Source organism: Drosophila bipectinata, chromosome XL (assembly GCF_030179905.1).
Source record: "Drosophila bipectinata strain 14024-0381.07 chromosome XL, DbipHiC1v2, whole genome shotgun sequence".
NCBI lineage: Eukaryota > Metazoa > Arthropoda > Insecta > Diptera > Drosophilidae > Drosophila > Drosophila bipectinata.
In genome coordinates this window covers 5,805,259-5,825,473 of record NC_091734.1, presented here as the reverse complement: position 1 = coordinate 5,825,473, position 20,215 = coordinate 5,805,259, and the positions used below count along the sequence as shown (strand labels likewise).

Here is a 20,215-nt window from a genome sequence, read left to right as displayed (position 1 = left end):
GCTACAAACATTTTGGTTAACGAGACTTTTAATCTGTCCAAAGGTATTTAAAGTTGGCTAAGCCCCAACACTGACTGACTTTTATGGTTACGGAGCAAGTGTCAAAATGTTTGTTGACGACAATGACCGTAGCCTCCGTAGCCTCTATAGTCCTGAACCAGAAGGACCTCCCACATCCACCTCATCGTGGAGGATGAGCTTGAACAACACACCACACCGAGTGGTAATTTATTTTGCCTTTTGCTGGGAGACTCCTCCTACACATCCTTCTCCATCCTGTGCCAAAACATTGCCAGGAGCAATGGCAACAACTTTTTGGGGTCCAACGGCCTCCTCCTCCTCCTCCCCCTCCCCCCATATGAAGCACAAAAGGACAAGTGAGGCAATGATGGCTCAAGGATAGAACAGCAAACAGGACATGCACTTGCAGAAAAATATTTAGAGCAATTCTTAGAGCAAAGCTAACAATTCTTCTGGAATTAAAAGGTCTCCAAAAACGGTAGTCTCTTTCATAAAATAGTATTTTCTTAAAACTATATCCTTTAAGGATTAGAATATCCTTTTTTTCAAGTGCTTACTCCCCACATTAGGCGCTAATCTTGGTTTTGTATGAAGCTTGAAGCCAAAAAAAAGAGGGTTAGCTCGGTCATCTGCCAGTGACAAGTAGCGGGCAAGGTTAAGCAATTGAAACAACAAGCCAGGATCAAGGACTAAGGACCCAGGACCTCAACGCCCCTTCTAAACGAGATAGACAGATGACAGGATATAACAAAAAGAAATAGCCACCTAAGAGATTTAAATGATGAAGCCAACGATATTGCCAAGAATTTGAAGCCAATACCAAGCCAGGACTCGGCTAGGACTTGACCAGGACTTGACCAGGACTTGACCAAGACTCGGCTAAGACTTGACCAAGACTTGCCTAGGACTTGACCCCAACTCTAGAACGAGTTGTGAGGCAAACTGTTAGTTAAGTAACTGAAGGATTAATTCAAAACGTGTAAAAGACGAATCGCTAACGGACGTGTCCGCCACACGTTCCAAAATGGACCAAATATTGTCAGAGCCACTCTATGCACGTATGTATATATGTGTGTGTATGTATATGTATGTCCTTGATGTATCACTTCCGCTGTCTGTTAACTTACGAGTATGGGCCATAAATACGCTTGGCGGCCAAGAGCACACGCGCCGAGCGTTGCGATGCCCCGGCATTCAAACCATTTGATAGCAACACGTCTTTCTGGTATTTTCACACGCTTGAGCATCGCATTGGATTCAACGTCACGTTTTAGTGTCAACCCACCCATAGAGTAACCCATCGAGTCACCCATCGAATGCCATCCCATCGAGTGCCATCCCACCACCCATTCGACCCACCTAATATGCTTATGTTGAATGCCCCTGACTGTCTGCCAGACACGACACAACCCAAAACGCCCAAAAAAAAAATCAAAAAAAAAAAATTCGAAATGGACCACTCACTCGCCGGGGGAGTCGAACCCTTTTTCGTTTTCGTTCTCGTTTTCGCTTTCGGGATTCGAGTGGCCAGAGAATGCCCCAAGAGCTCCAACTCACTCACTCACTGACTGACTGACTCCCTCCTGACTCACTCACGTCAATGTTGATATTTCAACTACAATATTATTTTCACTTTTAGACACTGCAGACAAGCGGGCAACCGAGAGCATACAGTTTAGTTTATTTTGGAAATTATAATAAGCCATTTTGTGGCGTTTGTGACTCCCACTCATCCTGTCATCCAACCATCCAACCATTCATTCAGTCATCCATCTATATGTATATATGGGAGTTATTCCACATCCACCTCCATAACCTGGCTTGCTCCACAAAACTTATTTGAACGTGCTGTCTGCCGACTTTTGATTTTGGGGCTTGGGTTTTGGGTGTCAAACGAGTCCTTGTATGGCAAAGTTTAAATAACCCTAATGTCTTTATGCCGTAAATACTTAAATTTAATTTAAGACAAGGGCTAGACCTTAAATATAATATTTTTTACCAAAAAAACACCCACATATAGCCCACCTCAGGCTGACTGCCTCTTAATAAGGTAAGCCCCCTTGCTAATGGAATCTGAAGGACCTCCTCCTTCTCCTCGGCAGGATGCTGAAGTGCATTCGACAGCCTCGAAGAGCATTTCCAAATTCAATCATCCGTGGAAAGACAGACCATATAAAAAAAAATATAAAAAATAAAGAAAAATGTAATTAAGCCAAGAGAGTATGGAGCATGAAGGATACAGAAGATAGGTCCTGGGTAGCCTGGCAATGGGCTGTAGTCTATGGGGTATGTACCTCCACAAATAGTTATAGAGATGACAGCCAGCAAAGGACACACCAGGACTTCTACCAGTTCTGCCATCCTGCCGCAGATGAATGGCAAAGATAATTAGGATTATGCTCATTACTGGGCTCTCGTCGAGCGGAAAAGTAATTTGCTGGGAATGCAATGCGACAACAGCAGCAAGATGAGAAATGATGAGAGCCAGGGCCAGGACATGGCCGGCCAAGGATCTGCAAATGAAACCTAGATTAGTGAACTCGATCGCACTTCAAACATTCCATTCCCTTCCCCATCATTACTGACCTTTCAAGGCTGGACTCGTTCTGGAAATGAGATATACGGAAAGTTTCCTTCCAGTGCCCGCAAGGACACAACTTTTATCATAAATTTGAGAGGCAGTTCGGGGGGCGGTTGAGGTGGTTAATGTAAAAATATTGCCACTCCTGGCCGCCTTCACCTTCGTCCTTTCGACCTGATCATCCCCCCCAGGTTCTGATTTTTCAACTCGAACTCGACAGTCGACAGTCTTTAAGCTTCCGATTCCAGAACCAGGCCACTAGAGTCCCCCGACACCTTTGGCAACACAACTCAGCTTTTCTCGCGGGATGGATAATTTCCAGTTTTCATTTTTTTCCCCCACCCAACGCCCCGGCAACAGGCTTAAACAGTATTTACGTCTGTTAAATGCTTTTCAACAAGGTCAACAAGGGTTCTGAGCCCCGAAACTGTATCTGTAGCCAAGTCAGTTGACAGCTGGCAGTTTTGGCAATTACCATCCATAGCCTGTACCAGTTCTCCATAGTCTCTGGAATCCCCCGTATCCTGGGAATCCTTCGAATCCAGACAACGACGACAGCCGGAATCAAATGTGTCATCAAGTGGCGGGGCTTCTGTTCTACTGGTTTGCTGGTTTGCCGTATGAATAGTTAATGACCGAAAGGACCAAAAGGACCACACGAGAACAGTGTGTCTGGCCCTGGCCTTGTCCTTGGTTGGACTGGACACTGCACACTGGACACTGGACTACTCCATAAGCATTAAGGACGTTGCCGGACTCGTGCATATTTTGAGGTAAAATCTTACACTGCAGTTTATGCAAAATTTCCGATAGCAATTTGCAAATTTAATGGCGTGAACAAATTCAATCAATGTATGCAAACAAATAGATGGGGTAGAGGAGCATAGTGTCCTGGCTGAATCCTGACTGAGCCAGATTCGGGTAGCTGGCAGCTGGCCATTTGGCCATTTTGGCCATGCCGTTTGCGTTTTAGTTAAAACTGCTAAAAGGCAACAATAATCAATGCACGGCATCGTACCAGCGTCGATAAGTAATACGAAAAGCACACTCCAGAATGTCCTCAATTGTCCTTTAGTCCAGTTGTCTGCCAGTCCTGCCAGGTCCTGCTATCTGAGGACGTCAGGTGCCATAATTGTTTGGCCCTTACTCCTGGGGAACTCTTGCAGCTGCAGTCTCATCGTCTGGAAATCCGATTTGGATTCAGATTTACGAATAAATTTCCCACCTGATCGTATTTGCCAGTTAATTGCCAGGACACTAAACGTGTCCTTATAGACGTGTCCTTGCAGTAACCCTCTCAAAAATGTGGGTCGCTTTTTGCCCGAAAATTTGTCTTCCTGACAACTTCAACCCCAAAGAAACGCTAGCCAGTCAAGAAAGTCGCAAAAAGACAGAAGTGTGTAAGGACTTACAGGACCTACGACTCAGGCATGAACGCGCCGAAGAAATATCTTGTAAATTATTGCAAAAAGCAGCCTGCAAATTAATGATAACGACACGAGCAACACCTCCTTCTAGAACACTAGACCACTAGACTAGGACATGAAACAACCACCCAGGCACTTACTGGGAAGGACCTGCAAGAAGGACATAAGGGTGCCGGCGAAAGGAAGTAAAAAAAACTTGACAAGACTGCGTCCTAGACTGCAGTTTGTTGGCCCAGTGAGTAAACGGCTTCCTGTTGCTATAAACCCTAAAAAACTACTCGCACTCCGTGCTCCAATTGTAACAGACATTCCACGCATGCGAGTTATTTATGAAGAGGACTTTTTCATTAGCTTATCGGATCCTTGCAGCAGGGATACTGGTTTAAAAAAAAATCAGAATACAACACATACATATTTAGGCCATTTACAAAGTGGATTTTGGCCAACAGGTTGTAGGGCTAGAACTTCCGCAGCTGGAAAACCTCGGAGCCTGCAGACGACAAACCAAAATTGACTAAAACCAACGGGCATGAGCTGACAACGGACAACGGACAATGGTTAGCGGACAAGCGGACGAAATGGCGAAATGTGGTGGAAATTCGCACAGTTGGGACGGGGCATGGTTTATGGTCGATCCCCTGTTTGTGACAGCAATTATCCTTCCGCCACGCCACCTCGCTCTCGAGCTCCTCGCCAGGACGACACATTATGCAAATGGTTAATTTTCGGAGGGGCACTGCTCTCCGGCTGCTGATTGGACCAATTAGACATCGGAAGAATTGGAGAAAGTCTTCAAGGCAATGCAATTAGAAAGGCAAACACATCTCACACTTTTCAATACAATTAGAAAAAGCAACAACCGCCAAAGGCGCACAATTCACGAACGTGTCCCCAGCGAGGACATCATCATCATCATTTCCAATCCAATCCAATCCAGACCAGAAGCAAAACAATGTCAAATTGATGTGGGACTGACTACTAGGACACCATCGACTCTGATAGAAATGTATTTATCCTGCGGGGCATATCCTCACACTCCAAACTCCAACTCAACCTCGAACTCTAAACTTGAATCTTGCAATCAGGTTGTCATTTCGCATTCGCATTGTGTTCTGTTCAAGTGTTCATAATGAATTTAATCGCGTATGTTTATTGCTCACTTTGCCATGGGTCCTAGTTCCCCAACACCCATACCCATATCCTTCCCACATCCTTGGTGTCCTTGTTTTCTTAGCCACTGTGTCGACACTTTATCACTTTGTCACGCTCCTTGTTTACGGAGTTGGCTCGTCAGGCATTTGCCTTCTTTTGCATATTGATTTAGCATTGTCCTGTATATCCTTCTGTGTGTGTCCTTGTGCTCCCTCTCCTTCCCTGCCATCTGAATGAATTGTTTGCATACATTAGACACATGCCTGAAATTGCATTTCAAGTGAAGTTCATTTGAAAGTAATTGCAGTTAAACTTGTCATTGCTGTCGCTCTCTCCACTGATTGCGGTTTCATTCCACAAATTCACAAATCCACAGGCCATAAACTCCAAGGATTCCTAGGACAATGGCCAACAATTAGATGAACACACACACGCGTTGACAGCTTTATTCCAGGCTTATCCTATTTTTTTTTTTTGTTGCCAATGCCACGGGGCTAGATAACACAGGTATTGGCCGCGTGTCCTGACAAATCGATGGCTAAGCTGCAACATCAACACTTTGACCGCGACAGTTAGACCCCCCCTCCCCCTGAAACGGTCAGAGGACAACGCATCCTGCTGGCCACAAGCTAAACCAGGAACCAGAAAGGACCCACAGGATCCACCCCACCAAAAACCCAAAATCACTATCAATTTGCGTTTGTAAATACATTTTAATGGCATTTGAAAGTGGGCATCCCGAGAACCGAGATCCTGACCCCCTACGGACCTACACCACTCCTCCCATCCTGCTGTAATCAATTACAGGACCATTTAGAAGGATTTTCGGCAAGTAATGTATATGTACGATATAGTACTCTAGTGTAAGGGAAAGGGTCTCTCTACGAATGACACCGGAAATTCAAAGTACTTCCTGTTTGGTGGCAGCAACGGCAGCAGCAATGGAGGCGGCACATTCGTTAGTCCTGTTTCATTCTCGTTTGGATTTACTTTGGTTGTCTGGATGGATGATGGCTTGGCCAGCGATTTGATTTGTTTTCATTGTAACGAGCCTTTTATTAGCTTCACAGTACGCCTTCCATTCACCCCATTCCACACCATACCACTTCCGCCCCACCACATGGCATACCAAACCCATCATCCCGTTTGAGTATCCTGGCAGACCGGTTAGGACTCTCTGGCCCAGACTCCCATCCCTGACGTTGGCCACGTTATATTGGCTCTATTGCTGTTTTTGTTGCTGTGTCGTTGTGGCCCTGTTCGTTAAATGCAAACACCAAAAGGGTTTTCAAAAACAACAATCAACGCCAGCAGCTACCAACCTTCCAGTCGTCCGCCCAATCGTCCACTCCGTCCCAGCCGACCCGCCATCAGGTCCATAGCCATAGCCATAGCCGTCCAATCGCCCATACTACCACCCTTCCCTTAACCCAGTCTCCCCACCAAATTCCTTCCCCTTTGGGGCAGGATACCAGCCAGGACGACGACGGGAGCGACAGGAACGCCAGCGGCAGGCAACCCGTTTTCAATTCTGTTTGCCCGACACTGGCGGACCACAATGGGGGAGGGGTTAATAGGAGTTGTAATACTTTCTTTTAGATTTTAAAAATATTTACATTTGAATGAATATTGAAACATTTTTTAAATTAAATATTAAAGATTTTAAATAGACTTAAGACCCTTTTAGAATGCCATAGAATTATATACATATTTTAGAAAGAAACTTTCTAATATAAAGTAGAACTCTGTTCTTTTTGGAAGAATTTCTAGTTTGAAAAGCAGTTTTTCTTAAAAAACAATTTACTTTTCTAAAGAATCTTAAAAATTATATTAATGTTTTCAGTATAAGGTTTCTCTTTCTTTTTGATTTAAATGAAAAATACATTATTCTCTTAAGAAAACGTTTGAAATAAACAAAATAACCACCGACTTAATATAAACTGAACTATTATAATGATCTAAAAACAAGAATAGACCATACATTCCAAGCAATACTTTCATAAAACAACAAAAAGCTAAACAATCTAAGATAGTAAATAATCTTTTTTTAAATTTATTATTTTTTAATTTTAATTTTCAATTTTTTAACCAATTCCTAAAAGATTCATAACTCCTAATCAAATATCCTTTCCTGTATCCTTTTTTAATTGTCAGACATTCGCGTTGGAGTGTATGTGTGGGCACAGATGGGTGCCAGTATCGGTGTGACTGACAATGTTCGAGTGTGTGTGCGTGATTTTGTGGATGTATGGGTGTCTTTGTGGGTGAAGGGATACGGGGGTGCGTGGGTGGTCGTTATTGTCAGTCTGTAGGAAAGCGATTTGCATACAAATTTGGCACGAAGTGTAAATATTTAAGCAGATACAAAGTGTGAGTATTAAATTTTTGATACTAATTAATTATGCATGTGTAAATTTTGCAATGAAAATAATTTTAACGCCCCACCCAACCCCCCTCTCTATTCGACTGTGTAACCAACGAACTCGTACAAATCAAATCAAATGTTTGACAAACATAATTCGAACATGAAAGCCCACTGCATTCGTTTTTATCAACACACAGGCACTCCCCTCAAAATTTTATTGGCTTTTCTGCAGTTTAGCTTTACTAATTATGTAATTGGATTAGGGGTTATTAATTGGAATTATCAAAAAAGGAAAAAAATAAAACAAAATATTTTCAAAAGGATTAAGAAGTTTGTGGAGTGGAAGAAATGTTCTATATTGTTTTATATATTTTTCAAATAAAATATAACCCCTCACCTTTTAAGTTAACAATCACTGCCCCATTTCTTGCCCAAAAGGACACCTCCTCAAGGACGATAATAACAAAACACCCAGCCAACAAAATAGACAAAGTCCAGGCTACAATGTAACCAAAGCCTCGAATGTGTTGGGGAATTCAAGATGATTGGGATCGGTTTCTGAATTGAGTATTTTGGGCAGTGGGCAGACAAAAAAAAAGCAAGGATATCAAACAAGAAATTCTATTAAAACTTTTTCACTTTTCGCCTTGAATGTGCAAGTGTTCGATTCAAAAGCCAAATATGCCAATAAATAATTTACTACTCCGGCAGACGCAGAGCTCCACTGTCCGCATACTTAAAGCGCATTAGTTCAGGACTAGGAGACAGGAGGGTAGGGGTGGGGCGGAAAAAAAGGACGAAACTTTCTAAGGAGGCTGGTAAAAAGGCGGCAAGGCAACCCAGGCAGGCGATGATAGCTGCAGATGACGGGGAACTGAAGGCGTCTAGCCGGGAATAACCAGTCCAGCTGCCCTACAAAAAAAAATATATATATAAAAGGCTGGCCAAGTGCGAATCTGTCTGGAAAAAAAAGTGTAATCTATGGCCCAGACCACTGCAGGCTATTTGTATTAATTTGTTGTTGCCGAGTTTGTTGTCGCCACCCACCCACAACCATCCACTCACCCACTGGTCGGGGGATATCGAAAAATGCCAAGGAATTTGTCTGCCCATGCCAAAGCCATGTGCTACCCAAAAGAAAACTTCCAAACGAACAAAAAAATAAAATAAAATCAAAGTAAATGCTGCAACAGCAGGATGCATGTGGCAAAAGCAAAGTGCGTTTTTTAAAGGGTCCCCAAAATAAAAAAAACCAACTAAAGAAACCGCACAGACAAACTTAATTGTTTTCAATTAACAAGCAAACAAAAAGTAACCTCAGCCCTTTGATTAATTAAACATTGCTGTTTTCGTGGATTTGGCTTTTTCAAAAGAAAAGAAAAATAAATAAAATAAGAAAAGAAAAGTAAAAAGAAAGTAAACCTGTTTCCGCCCGGGATCGAACCGGGGGCCTTCTGCGTGTTAGGCAGATGTGATAACCGCTACACCACGGAAACAACTTGATCGCTAGCGTCTCAGCTAGCGCCAAGAGTGGGGCCCAAGGGAGGGGGTAGGCTGAAACGAGTATAGCCAATGGAAAGGGGGAGGCAACAGTGCGTATACATGCTGATTGGGCGCTGCTCCCCAACAAGCATCGGTGGTTCAGTGGTAGAATGCTCGCCTGCCACGCGGGCGGCCCGGGTTCGATTCCCGGCCGATGCAAAACTATTTTTTGTACTTTTTCTTATTTTCTTAAAAGTTTTAAGAGTTAAAATAAACTACTTAAATTTGTTTAAAGTATTTTTTTTCTGTTTTATTTTTATGTCTTTCATATTTACTATTTAATTATAGCATTTAAAAAAAAATATATTACTTTTGTGCTTTTCTATGTACATCTATGTTTTTTAAGAACTTAATCGTTTCTTCATTATCTATTTTTGGCGAACTATAGATATGTATCGATCCAAAAATAGTATGAATAGATTAATTTAAATTTATTTCTTTCGATAAGATAAGAAAGAAAGATAGATAATTCAATAAAAAGAAATAATGTACAAACATTTTTGCGATGAAAAAGTTAATCCCGTCAAACATTTGTCCATCAGAAAAATTTGGAAAAATGGGATCCGAAATTTTATTTCTAGGTTTTGATGCAGACTTATGGAGAATCGATCCAGAAACCGTTTAAGACACTCCGCTTGAGAATCGGATGCGTATCGGCCAAGATATGATCATCGCAAGGGTCCAAATATCCATCCCCACGATTTTCCCACTTTTTGAAGGGGGTCCATCAGAAAAATTTGGAAAAATGGGATCCGAAATTTTATTTCTAGGTTTTGATGCAGACTTATGGAGAATCGATCCAGAAACCGTTTAAGACACTCCTCTTAAGAATCGGATGCGTATCGGCCAAGATATGATCATCGCAAGGGTCCAAATATCCATCCCCACGATTTTCCCACTTTTTGAAGGGGGTCCATCAGAAAAATTGGGAAAAATGGGATCCGAAATTTTATTTCTAGGTTTTGATGCAGACTTATGGAGAATCGATCCAGAAACCGTTTAAGACACTCCGCTTGAGAATCGGATGCGTATCGGCCAAGATATGATCATCGCAAGGGTCAAAATATGACTCCCCACGATTTTCCCACTTTTTGAAGCGGGTCCATCAGAAAAATTTGGAAAAATGGGATCCGAAATTTTATTTTTAGGTTTTGATGCAGACTTATGGAGAATCGATCCAGAAACCGTTTAAGACACTCCGCTTGAGAATCGGATGCGTATCGGCCAAGATATGATCATCGCAAGGGTCAAAATATGACTCCCCACGATTTTCCCACTTTTTAAAGGGGGTCCATTAGAAAAATTTGGAAAAATGGGATCCGAAATTTTATTTCTAGGTTTTGATGCAGATTTATGGAGAATCGATCCAGAAACCGTTTAAAACACTCCGTTTGAGAATCGGATAAGTATTGGCCAAGATATGACCATCGCAAAGGTCAAAATATGACTCCCCACGATTTTCCCACTTTTTGAAGGGGGTCCATCAGAAAAATTTGGAAAAATGGGATCCGAAATTTTATTTCTAGGTTTTGATGCAGACTTATGGAGAATCGATCCAGAAACCGTTTAAGACACTCCGCTTGAGAATCGGATGCGTATCGGCCAAGATATGATCATCGCAAAGGTCAAAATATGACTCCCCACGATTTTCCCACTTTTTGAAGCGGGTCCATCAGAAAAATTTGGAAAAATGGGATCCGAAATTTTATTTCTAGGTTTTGATGCAGATTTATGGAGAATCGATCCAGAAACCGTTTAAGACACTCCGCTTGAGAATCGGATGCGTATCGGCCAAGATATGATCATCGCAAGGGTCCAAATATCCATCCCCACGATTTTCCCACTTTTTGAAGGGGGTCCATCAGAAAAATTTGGAAAAATGGGATCCGAAATTTTATTTCTAGGTTTTGATGCAGACTTATGGAGAATCGATCCAGAAACCGTTTAAGACACTCCGCTTGAGAATCGGATGCGTATCGGCCAAGATATGATCATCGCAAGGGTCCAAATATCCATCCCCACGATTTTCCCACTTTTTGAAGCGGGTCCATCAGAAAAATTTGGAAAAATGGGATCCGAAATTTTATTTCTAGGTTTTGATGCAGACTTATGGAGAATCGATCCAGAAACCGTTTAAGACACTCCGCTTGAGAATCGGATGCGTATCGGCCAAGATATGATCATCGCAAGGGTCCAAATATCCATCCCCACGATTTTCCCACTTTTTGAAGCGGGTCCATCAGAAAAATTTGGAAAAATGGGATCCGAAATTTTATTTCTAGGTTTTGATGCAGACTTATGGAGAATCGATCCAGAAACCGTTTAAGACACTCCGTTTGAGAATCGGATAAGTATTGGCCAAGATATGACAATCGCAAGGGACAAACTATCACTCCCCACGATTTTCCCACTTTTTGAAGGGGGTAGGTGAGATATTATAAGAAGTGGATGATTATGGACCAAAATGTGTATGCGTTTCTTCCAAATGAACCTTGAAGAGTATACCAGCTTCCGTTGTTTGCATCCTCAGAGTCAATTATATGATTTTCATCAAGGAGTCCACAGCCCACTGCCAAAAGTCCTGCCGGACCCATTCCATGGCCATTCGAGTTCCCAATTATTCTGATGTTTCGCCATTGGAATGTGAATGAATTAATGATGCGCCCGCAAATGCCTAAAACAACTTCCCCCCAGACTGCCGGATAGCCGAGGCGCCAGGCTATTAAGGAAGGCATCAAGGATAAAGGATAACGAAGAACTTGCAAAGCGTTTCATCCAATTAGAAAGTGTAGTTTCATTGTTAATTGCTCCATCCAGAGCATCCCGAACTCCGGACCATCTGTGGACGCCTGAAGATGAACTCTCCGCGGCAGCTCAACTTTTTGTCTGCTTTTTTTTTAGTATATTTTTTGTAGTCCCCCCCAAGGCCCCATCAAAGTACCCAATGAGTTGTAATTAACTTTATCCGAAAATCTTCTGGCGTCGCAAACGGTCGAGAATTGTGGCAACTGAAAGGGGGTGTGGTGGGATGGCTCGTTAGCCAGGATCTGGGTCCTCATCCGAATAAGAATCAGGCTACGGATTCAGGATTCAGAATCTGTATCAAAATAAAAGCCGGCTCAAGTGTTGGCGTTTTTATTGAGTTAAGCAGCTAAAGTTATGTAAAGATGCCCTAATTTACGGCCTTTTGAAGGCTAAAGGCATGAAGTCCTTTAGTAATATTTTGGAGTGGTCTAAGTGCACTTAAAGAAAAGGATATTTGGCTTAGAAGCTTAAGAAATACTTCAAAAGGAACAGAATATAAAAGGTCTTAAATGGAAAACCGAGAAGACTTTCTTTCAAAGAAAACCAAAAAACTATTGCCTAGTTTTTGGGGCAATAGATACCTGGTGCTTCCCCCTATTTTAATATATTAATAATAATATGCTCTTTCTAATAGTATAGGACAGTTCTACTTTATAAATCCCATAGTTATAAATTATAAGAAAGAGCCTAAAGCCTTAAAATCATTAAATTTCAATAGAGATTCGTTTTAAACCACAAACTACATAGCTTCTCTTTTTCAAATATTTTTTTTTTATAAAGTTTCAAAACTTTTTCCCAGTGTTGTTAAAGTGCGTGGTCACTCAACACTCAAGGCGTCTCAACACATTATATCCCAACGCTCCGCTCCGCACCACTTCGCATCGCATCACATCACATCCCAGTCCATCCATACCCCATGGCTCCTTGATCCTTTGGGGGCCACCCTTGGTCCTTGTTTGCTTTTGCTTGTTTTATCCCCAGACATTTCCTGTGCCCCCCACACCCTCCTCCCCCCCTGGTTACTGGTCTCTCTGTTTCCTGATTATTTTTGTAATTGTTGTTTAAGTTGTTGCGGCCACATCAGTCGCACTTCCTTCGAGCCAGAGCTTGAGCTTTTTGGGCGTGATTTAATTGAAATCAATTAGCGGTAATGAGTGGTCATTAAGCTGGCTTATGGCTTAGAGTGGCCCTTGCCATCAATCGGATTTATATCGTTTATATATATATATATTTTATTTTTTTTTTATTTCTGTATCGTATTTCCAAACATGTTAATACGAAAGTTTGCTCTACTTTGTATAAAGTTTTCAACGAGGGACCAAAATGGCGACACGAGTTCGAGATGTATTTAAATAGAATTTAATGCAAATTGAAGGCAAACTTTCTCAAATATATTTCAATTAGACAGGCCACCCCAAAGGGCCATGGCAATCGCTAACAATAACAAATTAACTGGGCCCAGTTTTCTTTCTCCATGCCACCATGGAGGTCCTGCAACCCAGTCCTGGGTCCTCTTCCCTTGGACCACCACCACACTACCAACCGCAAGTCCAGTTCACATATTAAATGAAGGCATAACATTTGCCTTCCACAAACGCAACCGAAAGTAGTACCCCTTGACCTTTCACCCCTTGCGGCAGCTGGGATGCGAGGCGGTTGCAAAAATGGCGGATGAACAGTTAAAAGTGCACAGGCCCATCTGCAATAAGGGGGGAGCTTTGTTCGGACCAGCAAAAAAAATTAGGGGGGCAGTTATTACACTTCGAAATAAATACATATTTTTAAGGAATTATACTAAAATAGGTTAAAGTTTTGGTTATATAGTATAGTAATATATAGTAAGTTATATAGTAAGTATATAATATTTTAAAAATCTGAATTTTTATAGACACAAATATTATAGGAATATATTAAACCTTTTTTTAATAAATTTATGAAACTAGATTTAAGATATTTTTGTCTCACAAAGCTTGTATCTTTTGTTTTAAAAATAGTATTATTTTTTTAAAGCTTTTAATACCAAAAACTAATATCCAAATTAAATTATTTGTTTTCAGAAAAAGTTAACTCTAAGAAATAGTATTTTTTTACTTACCAAATCAAGTATACTTTTCTCCAAGTGTCTGGACAATGCAAGCACAACTTTTTAACTAGGTTTTTTAGCGTATTTTTTGGAGGAGGAGAAGAAGGCCGCAAGAAGAAGGGGCCACAGGATGGCTACTGGAGACGGGTTCACTAGGTGGCTCCACTGCTCTGACGGTGGCTTGCTACTGAGTAACTGTGACGAAGGAGGAGGGCAGAGCAGGGGGGCCAATGTGGTTGGCTCAGTGTCGCTCCACTTGGCAAAACGTTACATCCTTTGCTTTGTCCTCGTTCCTGCCAGCCATTCTCTTTGCTGCTTTCGCCTTTCCTCTTTCCCCGCCATTTTGTTTTTTGTTGCTTTCTTTTTTTTTTTAAATTGTTTTGCTGTTTATTGCAAAATTACACAAAAACAATGCAGGCTGATGAAGACGCAGTAGCCGAATGAAGAGCAGAAGCACAAGGACAACGGAATCAGAAAGAGTAACAGAAACCGTTGCTTGAAACAAAATCCGAACGGCAGACGTCCAAATGATGATGATGCTGATGATGATGATAATGATAATGATGCTGCGGCCAAAACGCAAAGCAAAAGCTCCAAAAACAAAAGAAGAGAGAGAGAGATATGTAGTAACCGTAGGCAGAGGCCGTAAAAGAGGCGAGGTAGGCGGAAGTGGCGGACCCGAAGAGCGGAAAGAGTGCGTGTATGGGGTGGGGGAGGCAGAAAGTGCAACTGCAAAAGCCGAAGCAGCACAAAATAAAAACTTTCCGAAATGGGAAAACTTTTTTCCTCAACGAGGACAACGAGGACACCAAGGACGATGGCAACGACCAGCGTAACGAGCCAAGTTGAAAAATCTTTATTGTGTATCAAACCATTTGTATTAATTAGAAGCGGTAGCAGCAGCAAAATAATTACAACAATGCACAAAACAAAAAAAAAAAACTAGAAGGGAAAACAGCAATTGCTGCTACGTTTCATCTCAAGTTACGGAAAGTGTACATTACAAGAAAGAGAGCAGAGCTTACAGACTAACTGATACCCACTCTTATATGACATATTACCTATAAACTCTCTTAAGACAAGCTCTGAAGGTACTCTTGATGTAATGAGTATAGTTCCCCTCTCCCTGTTATATACTCTTATGCCTCAAAACTAGGCATACCCCTATACCCTACTCAAAAGTACCAGGTATTTAAGGCCTGTACACAAAATAAGGGCATGTAAATATAGTTGGCTACTCGATGCCGACCTTTTGGACGTAAAATGGAAGAAAAAAATAAAGTAGAACTTTCCCAATATTGAATTCAAGGCAGCGGAAATAAGAGCTGCGATAATAAACTTATTTACTGCATAGTTTATGTACTGCGGATATCACTCATACGACATGGTGTCGCACATTTAACATGCACCCTGCTGTAAAATGCGATACGAGAAAGTGGGTGGTAAGTTGGTAAGGACCGACCTTCTTCCCATCCCCATGAACAACTTAATGCAAGCACACTTACAATTCCCACAAAAAAAAAAAATAAAAATAAAACTTCCACCAAAAAGTGTGGGCTGTGTATCGAATAGTCGCCAAATATAGATACATCTTTCATATATATATAAGGAATATAAGGAGGTACAAGCATAATGCGATCGTAAAAAGGCTTTTCATTGCGAGCATAAAGTATTAAGCTACTTTGCAGCATCTTTGCATGCATTACCAAGGATAATACACAGACAAACGTCGCAGGCCCAACTCCCTTCCAGGACTCTCCCAACATCCAAACTTGCACACGAACACATACTCGCTATCACGTATCCTTCGACCAGATTAGCAAGAGTACACTCTAGGATGAAATAATAGATGAAGTTATCTTAATATGATGGATTCTAATAAAGTTAATTTCCAAAAAATAATCCAAGGTTTTTAGATCTATAATCCTTTCAGATCTTTAAAGAAGGGAGCTATACTATTACAATAGATTATTATCTTATTAAAAATACTATAATACACAGTTCTAGATGATATAGAGTAATAAAGACAAGAAGATCCTAAAGTTTACTTCCAAAAAACAAATCTACAAAATTTTCAGACCTATTCCTTGAACCCCAAGTATACCCCCTCTCTATAGTGCCAAGACCCGTTTCCATTTCGATCCATCTCCAAAAGAAGTGTCTTCTTCGGGAAGATGAAGATGAAAACTCGCGAAATTCAATCCATCGCCTTGCAGCTGATAACTCGGCTGGTGAAATGAAATTGCCATTAACTTGGCTATCAGAGAGTGAGTGAGGTCCTGGATCCTGCGTCCTGGCACTAAGTCTCGTCCTTGTCCCCCTGTCACTCGGTCTCAGACGGGAAAGAACAAACCAAATTTATGAAATATGTATATGTATACTTGGCTTCGATTCGATTCTCATATGGTAGAATGGATTTACAAGCGTTTTCTGCAAGTGGCCGAAAAAGAGATATTTATTGCACTAGAGGTCCTTCCGCTGGTCATATGGCAAGGATGTTGCAAAAAGGATTCACACACTGGGATGGAGAAGGATGCCTGTATAAATACATTTTTGCGACGCGTTTGTTTATTTTTGGCTGCGACTTCAGTTAACTTCGTTTTGGAAGTACAACCCACACACCGCCAGCCAGGACTCGACCAGGACATGTATGCAGGACACACACACACACACACACAGATACAGAGACAGAGAACTGGTCGGCGACATTTTCGTTTTGGCATTTCGCATGCAATTTGCGGTTCATTGATTCGGAAGTTTTCCCATTTAACTTAAGCCTCTTTAACAATCCTATTGACGCAAATTTCTACTTACCGTTGCCTGCCACTTGTCACCGATACTGTTACATTGCTACATTTATAACTGTTTCCATCTAACAGATACATCTACATCTAAAGATACAGATACATATTGTAAGATACCTTTGATGCCGTCCATCTGTGTCCACTTAGAAGTCTGTGTCCTGTGTCCTGTCTCCGGAATTGGTAGCAAGTCATTCCACCTGCAGGATAATTATAATAATGTCATTGAGCTACAAGGATTCAGGGGTCCTGGCCTTTAATTGTTCAGATCCGGGGCTTTAAGATCCTTAACAAAAGATGCAGAGTGCACTGCACAAAAAAAGGGTTTAAATATGACTTTTAAAGATAGTTTCTTAGGGTTTTTTTAAGGTTAGAATATAAGTAATAGTGTTATCGATAAATAAAAGCTAGTGATGGGAGTTAATAGCCGTACATTATGAGACAGCGCCCCTCTACATATAATTCCAAGAAAGATTTCTATTACAAATCACCTTTAAACTTGATCCCCGATTTTAGAAATAATTAATAGGCTTTGGAAATTGAATCCTTAAAGCCGCTAATCCTCCATCTCCATGTGTGGTAACATAGACTCGACTAATACACTCCCCTGAAAAGCCCCCTAATCCTGTGAACATAAGGAGTTGCCCCAGTTAAGTGGGTAACTTCGATTCAAGCCCAGCAGCGATTCCAAAACCTAAGACAAAAAACTAAAAGCACCCATCGTTTATCAAAAAAACAAAAAAAAAGGACATGGACGTAGTGGGGGTAATCCTTGGAGTACTTCTGGAGGATCATCAAAGTAACCGATGCGGCAGCCACATCAGCAACAGCTCAGCACAGGCCTCATCAATGGAGCTGGCCGTCTGAGAGGAGGAGTAGCAGGGGATATCAAGCAGGATTCAGGATGCAGGACCAGGAAACATTGCCAAAAATAGGAGGGGGGAAGGGTGGGGGCTCCAAGGACAGGTGCAATGTGCAATCTTTTGGTATTTTGTTGGCTTTGCACATTTGGCGTAATGCCAAAACACAATAAAAAATAAAATAAAAAACAGGACGTGGAGTCCTTGCAAAAGCAAAACAACGCCGGCAGACTATGGTAGAAAACAACAAAAACAACAAAAACAAAAAGGACAATGCCAACTCAACTCTACTCAACACCTGAGAAAGGCAAACACTTGAGGAAGCAAGGAGTATAGAGTCGCAGGACCTCCAACTCCACCTCCACCTCCACCACCACCCGGATGAGCAGCAAGGACGTGCATTCATTCAAATCGACTTCAGGACTTCCTCCGCCGCCGCCGCCGTCGTCGTAGTCGCCGCCCTTGTCCTTTTGCAGAAAAGGAATTCATTTTAATGCAACAGCGGGGGATGGCGCATGGTGGCGTGGGTGCTGCCAGGAAACGTTTTGCCGGCACAGAGCAGGGTCCTGCCGCAGGAGCAGGAACAGTTGGAGATCCTGAACCAGAGCCCGAGCCAAAGCCAGAGCCAGGACGAGTCGATTACGGCTGCGTGTGGTGCGCCAAGATGCGGCTGCCTTATCCTTGCCGTTACCTCCGGGACCCCCGACCATCCTTTTTGGCGGATTTAAACGGGCAAAGTGCAATCCTCCGCAAACACAACACAAACCAGTCAAAAGGACCCGGTGCCGGTGCCGGTACCGGTGAAGGTGCAGGGAGTCCTTTGAACGGTAACTGGAACCAGAGCCGTGAGAGTCTCAGGCCTTGGGTCTATAATTTTTGTTGTGGTTCCTGTCTATTGTCTTACGACTGCTCGGTCTGCCATTTAGCCCGGTTACTCCCCCCCTCCCCCCTCGTCTGCTTGCTAGCCTTCGCCAAGGACATGCAGTTCGAGGGGGGACGCTCCTTCTTCCTTCTGGGGAAATGAGCCATTCGCGTGAATTACGGAAATCGGATCTGCCGCGCCCACCACTCGCCCGCCCTATTTTTTTTCCTCCCACCCCATCCCGCGGCAGCTTATTGGAGGACTCTGGGGTCCTGGGTGTTGCAGGATTCCCGATTCCGCGCCTGTCGATTCCCACTTGCCATTTAAAGCTAACCGCGCGCTTTTACTGAATCCTGAATCCTGTTGGGAAAATGATCCTTAAACTAGGAATACTTTTTTTTTTGTAAAATAGAGGTGGAATAGGGATTTCATAGATTTGTTATTAACCTATTTATTTTTTAAGGCAATATTGGTAATTAAGGCTTTTTTTTGAATGTTTGTTGATTTTAAAATAATTTTTTGAATTTCTTAGGTTTTTTTTAAACAGAAAATAAGCATAATAATATATAAACTACCTGTTTTGTGGGGTTTAGGATATTGGATATAGGATATAGTTTAGGATATATTTTTAGGATATTGTAGATATAATTATAAACATTAATAAGAGACATGTAATATTTTTAAAAATTTATTTAAAAGATGTAATTTTAAACGAATTCGAAAAAGAAGATACATTGTTCATGTCTAAAATTATAGATTTTTTTTAAGGAATTTGCTTGAATTTTAAATAATTTTTTTCTGTAGTATCGCTAATATATATCCTCACGATCGGCAAATTAAATAATGAACCAATTGAATAGTTTCTTAAAAAGAAACGATCGCAATCTGTAAGAAAAAATAATATAATTATGTTTTTTATAAAAAACTGTCCCTTAAAATCATAACCAAGTCGAGATATAAGCAGAATTTAAAGTTTAATTAACAAAACAAAAATTTATAAAGATTTTACTTTTAAAAAATATTTAATTTTTACATAAATAAAGCTTTCTATTAGTTTTAAAAACAAACAAAAACCGACTTTCCTTTTAAAAGTATGTTAAAAACCAAAATAACCTAGCTTAGTGTTTGTTTTTCATACTTCTTTTTAAAAACTTAAAATATATACAAAGTAAACTCCTTAAAACAAAGGATAACCTCTTCCGTAACATCCTCTTCTGGCATCCGTGGCAGAAGACGACGAATGGCCAACTGCCTTTAGCGGGAGTTCGTGCCGCCAATATGGTTGTGGGGCGGAGTGAAAGCTTATACCGGAAGCGAGTGAAAGCTTGGAGAAAGGCACATGAAAAACGAAGCGCCGGCGCCAAATGAGTGAAACTCACAATTGGGGGTGGTGCCAAAATGAAATTGAGTGGATTTTTAATTAAACAAAAAGCAGTGGGCGTTTTCTAAGATTTATCTAAGGTCTTTCAACTATTATAATTCTATTATAAGTTTTTTTAAATACCAAACAATTAAAAATGTATGTAAATAATTTTTAAAACTATTTTAGTTAATAAAAAATGTTTTTCTTAAAAACATTAAAATTTAAATAAGAGCGCGCCTTTTTTCAAAAACGATTATTCGATTGGTTTAACTATCGATAGTACTATGAGGGTGGGAAAAGTGTGTTGATAAACACCCTACAACGTTTTCGTTTAATCAGTATTGTGAAACGTG

General features: G+C 41.3%; 1 long non-coding RNA gene and 2 other non-coding genes across 3 annotated transcripts in view; 1 reads left to right on the top strand and 2 right to left on the bottom strand.

Annotated features, from left to right (window-relative positions):
* Window positions 1–14,113, bottom strand: part of LOC138926237 (uncharacterized) — a 51,189-nt gene extending 37,076 nt beyond the window's left edge. Inside the window, exon 1 of the long non-coding RNA XR_011442648.1 lies at window positions 13,989–14,113. This is a non-coding gene — a long non-coding RNA (uncharacterized lncRNA). The remainder of the gene's footprint in view (window positions 1–13,988) is intronic.
* TRNAV-AAC (transfer RNA valine (anticodon AAC)) lies at window positions 8,970–9,042 on the bottom strand. Its single transcript has one exon. It is a non-coding gene; the product is annotated as a tRNA-Val (tRNA).
* TRNAG-GCC (transfer RNA glycine (anticodon GCC)) lies at window positions 9,177–9,247 on the top strand. Its single transcript has one exon. It is a non-coding gene; the product is annotated as a tRNA-Gly (tRNA).
* Window positions 14,114–20,215: the final 6,102 nt, after the last annotated feature.